Source organism: Oncorhynchus mykiss, chromosome 22 (genome assembly GCF_057628025.1).
Source record: "Oncorhynchus mykiss isolate SJ-2025 chromosome 22, ASM5762802v1, whole genome shotgun sequence".
Lineage (NCBI taxonomy): Eukaryota > Metazoa > Chordata > Actinopteri > Salmoniformes > Salmonidae > Oncorhynchus > Oncorhynchus mykiss.
In genome coordinates, this window is record NC_143043.1 from 35,975,892 (window position 1) to 35,983,177 (window position 7,286).

Genomic DNA, 7,286 nt, shown 5'->3' on the forward strand with positions numbered 1-7,286 from the left:
GTTTACAGACAGATTATTTCACTTATAATTCACTGTATCACAATTCCAGTGGGTCAGAAGTTTACATACACTAAGTTGACTGTCCCTTTAAACAGCTTTGAAAATTCCAGAAAATGATGTCATGGCTTTAGAAGCTTCTGATAGGCTAATTGACAACATTTGAGTCAATTGGAGGTGTACCTGTGGATGTATTTCAAGGCCTACCTTCAAACTCAGTGCCTCTTTGCTTGACATCATGGGAAAATCAAAAGATATCAGCAAAGACCTCAGAAAAACAATTGTAGACCTCCACAAGTCTGGTTCATCCTTGGGAGCAATTTCCAAATGCCTGAAAGTACCACGTTCATCTGTACAAACAATAGTATGCAAGTATAAATCAAATCAAATCAAATATATTTGTCACTTACGTGAGTGTGGCGAAATGCTTGTGCTTCTAGTTCCGACAATGCAGTAATAACCAACGAGTAATCTAACCTAACAATTCCAAAACTATTTCCTTGTACACACAAGTGTAAAGGGATGAAGAATATGTACATAAATATCTATGAATGAGTGATGGTACAGAACGGCATAGGCAAGATGCAGTAGATGGTATCGAGTACAGTATATGAGATGAGTAATGTAGGGTATGTAAGCAAAGTGGCATAGTTTAAAGTGGCTAGTGATACATGTATTACATAAAGATGCAGTAGATGATATAGAGTACAGTATATACATATACATATGAGATGAGTAATGTAGGGTATGTAAACATTATATTAAGTAGCATTGTTTACAGTGGCTAGTGATATATTTTCACATCAATTTCCATTATTAAAGTGGCTGAAGTTGAGTCAGTGTGTTGGCAGCAGCCACTCAATGTTAGTGGTGGCTGTTTAACAGTCTGATGGCCTTGAGATAGAACACCATGGGACCACGCAGGCGTCATACCGCTCAGGAAGGAGATGCATTCTGTCTCCTAGAGATGGATGTACTTTGGTGCGAAAAGTGCAAATGAATCCCAGAACAACAGCAAAGGACCTTGTGAAGATGCTGGAGGAAACAGGTACAAAATGATCTATATCCACAGGGTTAGGGTTATATCGAGTCTTATATCGACATAACCTGATAGGCCGCTCAGCAAGAAAGAAGCCACTGCTCCAAAACCGGAAAAATAAAGCCAGACTATGGTTTGCAACTGCACATGGGGACAAAGATCATACTTTTTGGAGAAATGTCCTCTGGTCTCATGAAACAAAAATAGAACTGTTTGGCCATAACGTTATGTTTGGAGGAAAAGGGGGATGCTTGCAAGCCGAAGAACACCATCCCAACTGTGAAGCACGGGGGTGGCAGCATCATGTTGTGGGGGTGCTTTGCTGCAGGAGGGACTGGTGCCCTTCACAAAATAGATGACATCATAAGGGTGCAAAATTATGTGGATATATTGAATTAACATCTCAAGACATCAGTCAGGTAGGTAAAGCTTGGTCGCAAAAGGGTCTTCCAAATGGACAATGACCCCAAGCATACTTTCAAAGTTGTGGCAAAATCTCTTAAGGACAACAAAGTCAAGGTATTGGAGTGGCCATCACAAAGCCCTGACCTCAATCTTATAGAACATTTGTGGGCAGAACTGAAAAAGCGTGTGCGAGCAAGGAGGCCTACAAACCTGACTCAGTTACAACAGCTCTGTCAGGAGGAATGGGCCAAAATTCACCCAATTTATTGTGGGAAGGTTGTGGAAGACTAACCCGAAATGTTTGACCCAAGTTAAACAATTTAAGGCAATGCTAACAAATACTAATTGAGTGTATTTCTGACCCACTGGGAATGTGATGAAAGAAATAAAAGCTGAAATAAATCATTCTCTCTACTATTATTCTGACATTCTTAAAATAAAGTGGTGATCCTAACTGACCTAAGACAGGGAATTTTTACTAGGATTAAATGTTAGGCGTTTAAATGTATTTGGCTACGGGGTATGTAAACTTCCGACTTCAAATGTATATACAGTGCCTTGCGAAAGTATTCGGCCCCCTTGAACTTTGCGACCTTTTGCCACATTTCAGGCTTCAAACATAAAGATATAAAACTGTATTTTTTTGTGAAGAATCAACAACAAGTGGGACACAATCATGAAGTGGAACGACATTTATTGGATATTTCAAACTTTTTTAACAAATCAAAAACTGAAAAATTGGGCGTGCAAAATTATTTAGCCCCCTTAAGTTAATACTTTGTAGCGCCACCTTTTGCTGCGATTACAGCTGTAAGTCGCTTGGGGTATGTCTCTATCAGTTTTGCACATTGAGAGACTGCATTTTTTCCCATTCCTCCTTGCAAAACAGCTCGAGCTCAGTGAGGTTGGATGGAGAGCATTTGTGAACAGCAGTTTTCAGTTCTTTCCACAGATTCTCGATTGGATTCAGGTCTGGACTTTGACTTGGCCATTCTAACACCTGGATATGTTTATTTTTGAACTATTCCATTGTAGATTTTGCTTTATGTTTTGGATCATTGTCTTGTTGGAAGACAAATCTCCGTCCCAGTCTCAGGTCTTTTGCAGACTCCATCAGGTTTTCTTCCAGAATGGTCCTGTATTTGGCTCCATCCATCTTCCCATCAATTTTAACCATCTTCCCTGTCCCTGCTGAAGAAAAGCAGGCCCAAACCATGATGCTGCCACCACCATGTTTGACAGTGGGGATGGTGTGTTCAGCTGTGTTGCTTTTACGCCAAACATAACGTTTTGCATTGTTGCCAAAAAGTTCAATTTTGGTTTCATCTGACCAGAGCACCTTCTTCCACATGTTTTGTGTGTCTCCCAGGTGGCTTGTGGCAAACTTTAAACAACACTTTTTATGGATATCTTTAAGAAATGGCTTTCTTCTTGCCACTCTTCCATAAAGGCCAGATTTGTGCAATATACGACTGATTGTTGTCCTATGGACAGAGTCTCCCACCTCAGCTGTAGATCTCTGCAGTTCATCCAGAGTGATCATGGGCCTCTTGGCTGCATCTCTGATCAGTCTTCTCCTTGTATGAGCTGAAAGTTTAGAGGGACGGCCAGGTCTTGGTAGATTTGCAGTGGTCTGATACTCCTTCCATTTCAATATTATCGCTTGCACAGTGCTCCTTGGGATGTTTAAAGCTTGGGAAATCTTTGTGTATCCAAATCCGGCTTTAAACTTCTTCACAACAGTATCTCGGACCTGCCTGGTGTGTTCCTTGTTCTTCATGATGCTCTCTGCGCTTTTAACGGACCTCTGAGACTATCACAGTGCAGGTGCATTTATACGGAGACTTGATTACACACAGGTGGATTGTATTTATCATCATTAGTCATTTAGGTCAACATTGGATCATTCAGAGATCCTCACTGAACTTCTGGAGAGAGTTTGCTGCACTGAAAGTAAAGGGGCTGAATAATTTTGCACGCCCAATTTTTCAGTTTTTGATTTGTTAAAAAAGTTTGAAATATCCAATAAATGTCGTTCCACTTCATGATTGTGTCCCACTTGTTGTTGATTCTTCACAAAAAAATACAGTTTTATATCTTTATGTTTGAAGCCTGAAATGTGGCAAAAGGTCGCAAAGTTCAAGGGGGCCGAATACTTTCGCAAGGCACTGTACATTTTATCATCAGAGGCCAAATGCTTGCTGGCTTCCCTTGCATTCAATGCTACGGTTGCAAAAATGCCATACTCTTTTTGACATGACAGCATCAGATAGATGTGATACACATACTGAGACAGAGGGGCATACGGAGACTGTTTCACTCGATCGGATGTTTTCTCCGGTGAGATGCATTGAGCCTTTTGTGAATTGAATGAACATGATGAAACACAGAGAGACAAAAGATAAATGCTGAAAAAAAAGTGTTACATTTTTGGTGGAAGCCTGGCTTCCCTTGGCATCCATTAATACTTGCCACTGACAATGACTTCAATTGGTTGCTGCCACATTGAGATGCAGTGCCTTCGTCAGCGAACCATCAAGTCAAAGACAGCTCAGTCATATAGTATTAACATTAAATTACTTCAGTTGCAGAGCCAGATAGTTTCTCTGAATGAAGGAACACACTTGTGTGCCTCACTATGTGTCTCACTGTGTGCATCATACCCACTTCGTGATGTTTGACTGCCGGTCAATGACTGCCATAGGCCAGCGAGTGAAGTGCGTATTAAATTATTCTTATTATGACAGCCGTGTAACTCAAGATAGTGTGTGTGCTGTGCGTAGAGAGTGCGAAGTGAATATGGAGAGTACCAGGTGATTGAAATTCCTACCGATAATGTAAATGTCACAACTATGAATCTGATCTGAAATGTTTCGGTCTGTTTGAAATTCCACTCTGTTTTTCAGTTATACAGTATCTCATTGCTGATATATAGCACTGTGTATTGATGTGTATTGAAATGCATATTGATATTTTGTCTGTGTAAAATCCATTTTAATATTAATCCCTCCTCCAAGCACTTTATATGCCTATTTATCAAATATGAGTAATTTGTATATGGCGAGAGATGAAAAGGAATCGATTAAACTGCTTTGCTGCTGTGAAAATCAGAGCCAAATACACGAAAACTGTTTTCAGGAAAACAGCTTGAATGAGATTAATTAGAGATTAAAGCCCTTGATTCAAGCTGTTTTTGATAGAAACTGTAATCATTCCTTCTCTGTGAGAACATTTTCAAATGCTTGTTGAAATAAAGGATAAACACCTCAGCCTTGTTAAAAAACCCTCACCTGTCCAACTTTATGATTGAAACTAGGGTCACAGTAGCTAGCACTCTGAAAGCATCTCCCTCTCACTCGCTCTCTCTCTCTCTCTCTCTCTCTCTCTCTCTCGCTCTCGCTCTTACTCTTGCTCTCTCTCTCTTGCTCTCTTTCTCATTCTTCCCTCTCTGCCTCTCTTTTGTCCCCTTTTCAGTTTCTTTAGGTCTCCTACGCTTCTTTAGGTCTCCCCATTATCCAGTCCCACTCTTTCTCTCACTTCCTGATTTAATAATTTCATAGACTGACACAAGCTCAGTCCCTAAAAGAAACCATTGAGAATAGGATAGGTGCCTACCGTACCCGTTCTCCTCTCTCCTCTGTCCATCTCCCTCCCTCCTTCCCTCTCTCCTCATATTTTGAATGAATTCATCCCTTCTCCACCCCGCTCTGAAGAGATTCCAGTGGAATTGTTGAATTAATGTGACCTTAATGAAACCCTTGCAGCTCTATCCTCTATTTCTCCTAACGTTACCATAGGTGACTGAGTCATGTTGTGATGTAAGAGAGGGAGGACCATCTGACCACAGTCTCCAGGCTGGGAATGGCCTTCATGTTGTAACTATAATGTATCTATTATGTACTTATGTTGGGTTTTAAGTTATGCTGATTGGGCCATTTTTGGTATTTTTATTTAACCTTTATTTAACTAGGCAAGTGACATTTGGGACATTTGCTCTTTTCTTGATGGCACATGACCTGTTCCTACGTCTTGTTGGAGAATCATCCAGGTACTGTATGTTGTTAAAGGGTGAAGAAGTTATAATGATCAGGCTGACAGCCTTTGTGAATAATGTAGTGGTGAGTGGGTAACTTCAATGAAGAGGGATTGGGGAGCATGAAAGGTGGGTTAAGAGATGGGTGAAGGGTAATTGTGTGTGTGTGTGTGTGTGCGCGCGCTCCCACATAGTGCTCTAAGCTAATTCTAATACATAGCAGCCACGGGACTGGCGGTTCACGCCACCACACACTGCCTTTATGGATATGACTCATATATTAATGATCATCATTATCTCATAAACGTTATGAGGCACTTGATCAGACATTCACCCAAACAAGCACTCAAACTTTCACATGACAAGCAATTTAATTGCATCACACACACACACACACACACACACACACTGACTCACTCACTCACTCACTCCCCCCCCCCCTCTACAGGCCCAAACAGCTTCACTTTTTAGAAGTGCTGTGAGTATTTATTTTGTGTCACTCAGTCTGTGTGTGATAATCAGATGGAAGCAGATTGAAAACACAGTTGTAGGCTTCTCTAATTGATTCAAATCACAAAAGTGTGAGTGTGTCGATTCATGTGTGAAGCTATCCATAAGTGTTACCGAACAACACCTTTTATCCCCCAAGTGTTAAAACTCCTAAAAGAGATGTTGGTTTGGCAACACTTTATTTTAAGGGTCCGTAATAAACAATTTATGAAGCGTGTGTTCACCATTTATTAATCATTTCTCCCACGTTAATAAACCATTTACTAATCAATGGTAAAGTATTGTTGCAGGCCCTAATCTAAAGCGAGCACTATTTATGCTTCATAAATACTTCCTAAATGTTTTTTAGTGACCAGTGTAATTGAAACTAACTTCTCACAAAAAGATGTGCACGCCATTGGTAGACATTCCTGCAGTACCTGGTAAAAGAATAATCACACAACACAGGATGTTTAAGGAAATATGTATACATTTATGAACAACTAGCTTACTAAGATGAGTAATGATTAATAAATGGTGAACATACTGTTTGTAAATACCTTAAACGGTTTGTAATCCCGTACTTTGCCCAAAACACTTACACACTTTGCTTCTTCTTGGTCTGCAGTTAAAAACCAGGTCTGCTTTGACCAGACATACATACACACTAAGAAAATGACTACCACACACTCACAATGGATTCAATTTCTATTTTACTTTGATCGGAAACAGAAACCATTTAATTTGTGTCAAAAATAATATTGTACGTTGGCTGTCCCCCTGGGAATATCAGTGCCACAATAAACTCCAACAAATAACACCAAACTCTTTCCACTGGAGTTAGACGTGATTACCCAGGCAACATCAACATTTTATTGAAGATATTTTTTTTCATATATATATTTTTTAAACATCAGTTCAACGCTTGAGTAGGGTTGAGATCGGAGGACCTCGTAGTAAAGTCGAGATGGTGGGTTCACCATGAATAAGAGGGAGGGGTTATAACAACAGATCACATCAATCATACTGTAGGTACAACAACACTTAGTTCAAATGAGTCCCATGCCTTTAGTCCATTGAGCTATGCCTAGGAATCCCTCAACATATCTTCATTTAGCCTACATCCCACCATTACACATTTCTGTATTTTAATACCGCATCAAGGAAAACACAAGATCACAAGATAGGTTTTTCTCTTTGGTTAATGACAACAAAAACAGAACATACAGGTATTTATTTACGTATGTGCACAATGTATACACAAATATAGATTTTGTATGTGGTGTATGTTGTTTGTTTTTGGGGGGGGACTGGCTGTTGCTG